Source organism: Apis dorsata, unplaced genomic scaffold (genome assembly GCF_000469605.1).
Source record: "Apis dorsata unplaced genomic scaffold, Apis dorsata 1.3 scaffold_172, whole genome shotgun sequence".
In the NCBI taxonomy this organism is placed as follows: domain Eukaryota; kingdom Metazoa; phylum Arthropoda; class Insecta; order Hymenoptera; family Apidae; genus Apis; species Apis dorsata.
This window is the reverse complement of record NW_006263460.1, coordinates 296,680-304,489: the sequence shown is the minus strand read 5'-3', so window position 1 is coordinate 304,489 and position 7,810 is coordinate 296,680. Positions and strand designations below refer to the sequence as shown.

Here is a 7,810-nt window from a genome sequence, read left to right as displayed (position 1 = left end):
AAATAAAATATATTCTTTAAATGAAAAAAAATAATTCCTTGTGAAGAGGATATCATAAATTAATATTTTCAAAATTATAAATAATTTTTTATTACAACGAACAGCTCTTTCGCTTCAAAAGCAATTCTTTGATCTAAAGATATCGAATAATGAAAATAGAAATAGGTTCTTCTAGGCAAAGAGAGAAAGATAGATAAACAGAGAGAAAGAAAGAGAGAGAGAGAGAGAGAGAACGTTAAAACAAAATAGAAAGTCTTTTATTAATTTTCAAAGAATATTTGTTTAAACACTAATAAAGTTCCTTTCTCTCGCATCTGACTCGTAAATAATATATCAATCTTTTCTAAAGTCTATGTTTCGTAATTTTTTTATACATTCTTGATCATACAATATACATTCTCTCCATGTAAAGAAATTCTTTTTATCGTACGATTTATAAATAATGAAATTTATTTTTATATTTTTCTAATAAATTCTTACATTTTTACAATAAATTACAAATAGATTCAAAGTTTCAAAGTAAATATTGAAATATTTTAAGGATAAACTATCATCTTGAATCGAGATAAACGATTGCTTAGCGTCAAATATTTGTCAGGGAATAGTTGTCGTGAAGGATAAATTCAACGCGAATTATTCTTACGAACGGATTGGTTGTGGGGAAAACCTGGAATTAAGTAGAAACGTAGTAGTCTGAATGTCGTGTTTCATGGAACCAATAATAATAGGGGGAATTTGGATGATTGCGAGGACTTGGAACGGTCTCAAGAGTTACAAAGTGCATCGATACTCGAGAGGAACATCTACTTTCGTTTAATAAATCACTAGCGCTTCACTTCTGTTCATCATATTTGATTTTAAGAATTTATCAATTTATATTATTCCTGGGATACCTTAGGCATCGAGATTCGACACATCGAAATATTTAAAATTTCTTAAAATCTGGGAACAGATTTTGGATCAAACATGACTACGCAAAGTTTACAATTACGTAGATGGAAAAGGAGGGATTGTTGGGTGACGTGGAAAATGTATTCCCAGCTCACGGTGGACGCGTTTACATGAGCCACGGAAGATTCCCAAGATTCTTGGCGAACGGCCAAACACAATGAGAGATAAAAGTCGTTCATTCCCTCGGCAGCATCATCGTAGAGGCTGAGAATTCGCAAATCGGGAGCCGCGGTTGCTCGTTTTGTTTTGGCTGCGTTTAGACCTGGCTTCTTCTTCGCTCGCATAATTTCGCGTCCGATCCTTCCAAGTAAAATAATTTCTTTGCTAAATAATTACCTCAACCCTCTTGCATTTGCACCATTGTCCGCTAAGTTTCGATCAATCGGAAAGAAATGAAAAAATCGTGCGACTTACGATCCAATTCTTTCCACATTTTATTTATTTTAATGATTTCTTTCTTTGTACACGAGAAACGATTGCTGCTCCCTTCAGAAGAAATTGTAATTTTTAAGAAATATGAATTATTTAAATAAGTAAACTCTTATCCTTATCGCAAACGAAGTGTAAATATTTTTTTTATCTTATAATTTGTATAAAATTTGAAATTATAATAATATATTAATGATAAGCAAAGAATATTAAAAACATATGGTAATTCAAAATATAAAGTGATCCTAAAAAATTAAGTAATTAATTTTTTTCTAAAAGTTAAAATTGAAAAAAATTTGCATAAAACTAAAAAAAAGAATATAATGAGAGTAAAAAAGATAAAAAGAAACTAATTGAATACATTAACATTCCTATTTTTCCATTTAAGAAATAAAAAATCGAATCATTAATCTAAATTAATTCATTATTATGCGTATTAGAATATTCGGTACGGTAAGTTCTAGAAACAAGAGATAACACGTTTACTTACCATTGCTACGATGATGTCTGGCATGATTTTGATTTTATCTAGAATTATATACGAAGTAATAAGGAAAAGCAAATTACAACATATTATATAAGCAGCGTGCAGACTTATATTTGTTTAAAAATATAACGATATCATCAGTTATTGAGTCACGAAACAACGTACAGCCAACACGGTCGACCGTCTTGAAAGAAAGACCTAAAGATATCCGAAAAATTGAATAATCCTAACCGACCATTATAAACACGTTGAATCGTGTTGCAAAAAGGTTGAGAAACACTGCGGGACGCAGGATCAACGTTAAACAACGGTTCCTTTCCTATTCTTTTATTTCTGTATCTTCTCTCTTTCTTTCTTTCTTTTTTTTCTTTTCTCTAGTTTCAAAGCAAACGTAAACCGTCGTACGAGTTTTTGAGGAAAAAAAGTAGAAGCGAAAGAAAAACGGGGAAGACAAAGGGCGAATTAAAAAAAGAAGGCGAGCACGATCCGATCGGGGGGACCGTGGTGAGAGAGAGTGGGAGCGTAAGTCCGCTTTGCGAGCGGGGTCACCCGGACCCCGGAAGAGCGGGCGAGTGGTGGGGATTAAGGCGAGGCCGCGACATAGCGAACATAATAAAAGTCAGTCCCAGCGTTCGATGCGGTCGGGGATGTTTCTTGATCGTTCTCCAAAAGGTATCGGCCGTGCCTGCGTTCCAACTCCTCTCTTCTCCTCTTCTCGTTTTGACCTTGGCCACCTGGTTTCCCTGTTCCGCATTCTAAAAATGTTTTGTACCGTGCGAAGATAGCCAACCGCGATAGACACCGATCCTCTTTCGTCATTATCCTTTTCCGCCATTTAATGCCTTTCGCTCGATCGCTCCAACCATCCTCCAATCCTCTAAATTATCCTTCTCTTTCCTCATATTCCCCTCTTTCTTCTAAACAAGAAGATGTCGTAATACTTTTAGCCTTATCTTTCTCTTTCTTCTTCTTTTTAAAAGTATATAATTAGCCTTATCTTTCTCTTTTTTCTTCTTTTTAAAATTTTTATAATTTAAAAGTATATAGTATAAAGCAGTTTTTTTTTTTGGAATTAAAATCAAAATGTTTCTTGAATTAATTTGTTGATTTGTTTTATTCGTAATATTATTTTGTCCTTTTCATCTTTCGTTTCAATCAAAAAATATTCAATCTCTCTCTCTCGTATTCTGAGCTAATGTATTTTTAATCGTTTAATTAATCGTTTAATTAAATCGACGTGTTATAGGAATGATATCAATAGATGGAAAAAAAAAAAGAAAAAGAACAAAAGATCGATAAATGGTTATTTGTTATAGTTCGATGTTATTCTGACAAGATATAGATTACGATTAAATTTTGATCATAGATATGCTTGAAATTTCCTCTGGCTTTTGAATCAGTTTCTTACTACTTTTAGATTATGACTTATAGGTACTGAGATGCAACGGAGCACGCCAACTAGAAACAAGATTATCATTCGCACCAACAAATGCTTTTTATGATGTTTATCGTTTATCCGATTGCAAATCAGGACATAGCTATAAATTGTAAATTATAATAAACTATCAATTCGATTCTATAATGATTTCGATACCCGTTGTAAAATAATAACTTTTGGTATTACAAAAGCAATCTATAAAGTGAATAAATAAACTCTTTTATCAGAGATTTATTAAATTTATTACAAGTTATAAATTAAATTTGGATTAATCAAATATTAATTAAGTATGATTGTCACGATTATTCGTATGATATTTCGTATTTAATTACTTTATGAAATTATAATCGTTTAGCTCGATTATAATTTGTAATATTTGCAAATATTAATATTTATTGAAAAATTTACTAGAAGATATATTATAAAATTTACATTAAATCAATACGTTCCGCAATTTTTTAGATAATAAGTACGAGGTAACAAAGTTGCGCAATAAATGTTTCATAGATATAAAAGTATGAAATTTAAATTACAAAACTGTAACATTGTGGAACGAATTGAAATTACGGAATATTTTACGTATAGCGAATTAATATAATTACCGCAATTTTAAAATTATTATCTGTTGCCTGATTTATTCGAAGAAGTTAAGGAAATTTACAGAATATTACAGCAACAATAATAATCATTGCATAGAATAAAAATTTATTATTTATTTTCAGTGTTTCTATCTGCTTAAAGCAGCGAAGAAAAAAGGATATTAAGATGGAATTAAAACTGAAAAAAACAATTACACTTCTGGTATGCAGAAAGTTAATTATATTTTATAAAAAAAAAATATATATATATATATAATATTATACCTGAATAATTGATTAAAAACGTGAAATAATAAATATTAGAAAATTTCTATTTATATCAAATTTACGGCATATTTATGCAATTTCTTTTCCAAGAAATAAAAAATTAAATCTAGGCAACCGCATTATTAAATAAACAGGATAGAATCTACAATTTCTAAAAATCACGATCGTTCCTTTTCTCGATGAGAAAAAGACAAGAAACATTCGTTTCTGCGAATACATCACGTTTTCTTTAAACTTCTCTTTCGATTCGCGTTTTCGGTTATCGGGCTCGAATCGATTATTTAAACACGAAGAGAGGGAGAGGGAAAATATAAACAAATTGAACGACGAATGTCGATTCAACGATTACGAACGATTACAACGAGATGGATTTCTTAAAATTTAGTGACTCACATCCTTGGCACACGTGCGATTTCACTATCACGCTTGTGCAGGAAATGAAATTTTAGAAGCATATACAGATAGATAGATAAAGAGAGAGAGAGAAAGAGAGAGAAACTGCGGATGTTTATGTGAATGTAATATAATTAAATAAATATTACTTTATTCCTACAGAGAAGTCAGTATTGAAACTTTACAGTTGATTTTTATTTTTGACGCTCAAAAGTTCAAAAGAAATTAAATTTATATGAAATTAAAATAACAAATTATTATCTGAAATAATGCATTATAATTATATAATTGCGATCTATTATTTTCAATATTAATATTTGAAAATATATACAAAGGATATCCAAGTATAATCGATATGGATAAACTTCACTTTTGGAAAATTCAAAATAATTTTTTTTTTTTTTTGCTCGATTTCCTGTCCAAATAATCGTTATTGTTAAGAAAAAAATCATTTCAAGGTATCAAAATACGTATAAATCATATTTCGTGTACAAAGTAATAAACTCAAATTTATCGTTATCGCGGTATTCAAACATTAATGAGAGTAATTGTACGTTTTATATAAAAATATACATTTAGAAAGATTCACGTACAAACATTCACGATGCAGAAATTATAACTCTTTCACAAGAAGTTTACAAATTTGCTGATACTTTCCTGGCCGAAATTATCGCTCGAACGATAATAACACGTGCGCACAAGGGCGTACATAATAACAGAGTAGCAACTTTTAATTTATTCGGACGCCGATAATTTGTAAATTTTAATTTTATCTTCATCGCTACACGATGCCAGGGATTGACTATTTTTTGCTTTCATAAGGTTACATTTTTCATATCGCCCTTTAGACGGGAGACTTAATAAGAAGTTCAAAAGTACTGTGCAATTTCATAATTGTTTCACGCAATCTCGTGCTATTTACGCTCTTAATTAGTATATTTAAAATTTATGCTAATAAGTTGGATACGCTAAGGGTATTTTATCTTTGCATTCATTCTTTTTTCTTTTTTTTGTTTCTTTTTATAGTATATAAAAAGATTTTTTTTTTAATATAAATTAAAACAAATAAAAAACTATGATGAATTGAAGATGAAAAATTGAAACGCTATTACAATTTACAATTTTGCGAAAAGATTATTTTAGTTCGATAACATGAATTTCTGAATATTAACATTCTCGTAAATTCAAAATATTCGTCAATTTTTCTGATTAAATTTGACCAAAATATTTCTTCGAATTTATATCTAATTATTTTTCTACGAAAAGTTGGTCAAACGAGCGACATAATCGCAAAAAGAAGAAAAAAGAAAAAAAAAATGGAAACACGTTCCATTCAATGTCGAGATATATTCTTTAATTGAGTTTCGATGCATTACGAGAGAAAAATTATAACTTGTTGGCTACGAGCGTTAACCAATTCCGGAACTTTAATTGCAAATTAAAGTTTCATAAACATCGGTGGAATTTAGAAAGAAGACCGTAGGACGCAATTATGTATAATAAGGAAATTCATGTATCGTAATTGCAAATTAATTTTCATTCAAACCAGTCGTAAGTTTATTATATAGAAAGAAAGAGGAGGAGCTGGCTGAAGGAAACGGATAATCACGGATGAAAACGTTTAAATTTCCTCATTGGGGAACCGAGACGAGACTTCCTCGATAACTGTTCCTCAGGGATCTAATCGTTGATGAAAATTTATGAACAGAGATGCGATGAGATTATTCCCTTGTCGATCGAAAATTTCTAAACGTGCAACAATTTTTATTCATCAAGTTTCAAAAAGATATATCATTTTCCTTGCATTGTTCCTCATTAGAATTGGTAAGTAAATCTTTTTCTTAATTTCAATTTTAAAAATTTTAATCACGTTTTCTCTAACGCGACTTCTCTATCGACTTGCTAGATCTTTCCATACAGATATATAAACGAGCGAACGATTGACTTCGATTCGTGGAATCGACGTATATAATATAAGAGAGGAAAGCGAAAAACGCGTGGAATACAGGAAAGTAAAAATTATCATTATGAATCGTAGATGTTGCAAAACCGATTCTCATCGCGATAGATACGTATCAATCGGAATAAATCTATTACCTTTCAAACTGCTATCTCGTTTCGACTCGTGGAAATGTCGTGGAATTCGTTCTCCGTGGAGAGGCTTGCCCCACGGTTTCTACTTTTAACGCGGCACAGCCGCAGTTACAAGTGACCCGTTTCGTGGCTGCAACCACGTAAACACGAGTAGCAATCCGACGTAAACGTCGCTCGACTTTCGCGAACGCGTCTTCTGCTGCACCGGCGAGATTACATTGAAAGTCGGCCCGTAAGCGGTAAATGGCCACTTTCAATTGTAACGGCAGAAATCTCGCGCAACTTTCCATTTCGATCTGGCATATTGTTCGGAGGGAGCTTCTCGCTCGTCTTTCATCTCGCTCGAAACGGCAATAGCGGCCCAGTGGTTCCCAAATTTCCACCATTTTCTCCTCCATATCTTCTCTCCATTAATTGAACTGTGAAAGTGAACTCGTACACGTATAATAGAATATCGTGATAATACCAATACTTTTTCTCAGTTTCGCGATGAATAATTATCAATTAAATTCATTAAATAAATTGATAACTCCATTTTAACGAGTTAATCGTAAATGGTAAACGTTGAATGGTAAATCGTATTAATAGAACAAAACGCTTGAGCTATCATGTAACACGTTTATGTGTCTCTACACGAAAATAGGTCGGTGTAATGATTAGCAGAATAACTCGTTACCTTGTTATCTTGTATACCACAGTCGCAACTGAACTAATTCCTTGCATTCTGCGCGTGTATATTAACATATAAATTCGTAGTACCGTATATATTGTATATATATACACTAATAAGTAAAAATAAATTATGAAAATCGTTCGATTTATCATTATTATCGTGATATTTACACGTGATATTATCAATCAATAATATCGCAATAACGTGATTCGTGCAATGCGAAAAAATTCTCTGTTCTAATTTCGAAAAAAGAGAAAAATAATGCATCGTAAGACGGATGAAGAAAGAAACAAGAGTACTCGAGATGTATCTGATGCGAACGTTCGAAAGGGATGAAAAGGAAGGCTGCATAAACACTTGTATACACGGGTGACATCAGAGACAACGAATTAATTAAAGCATTAAATTCACCGCGCGATTATAAGGAACAATTAAGGTCGTACATCGAAACGGAAACTGGTGTTCTCTCCGCTCTTCGG

General features: G+C 31.6%; 1 long non-coding RNA gene across 1 annotated transcript; it reads right to left on the bottom strand.

Moving 5' to 3' along the window:
* Positions 1 to 1,953: 1,953 nt before the first annotated feature.
* LOC116185415 lies at positions 1,954 to 7,392 on the bottom strand. Its single transcript, XR_004150258.1, has 2 exons — positions 6,662 to 7,392; positions 1,954 to 2,784 (listed from the first exon to the last, which is right to left on the bottom strand). It is a non-coding gene; the product is annotated as an uncharacterized LOC116185415 (long non-coding RNA).
* Positions 7,393 to 7,810: the final 418 nt, after the last annotated feature.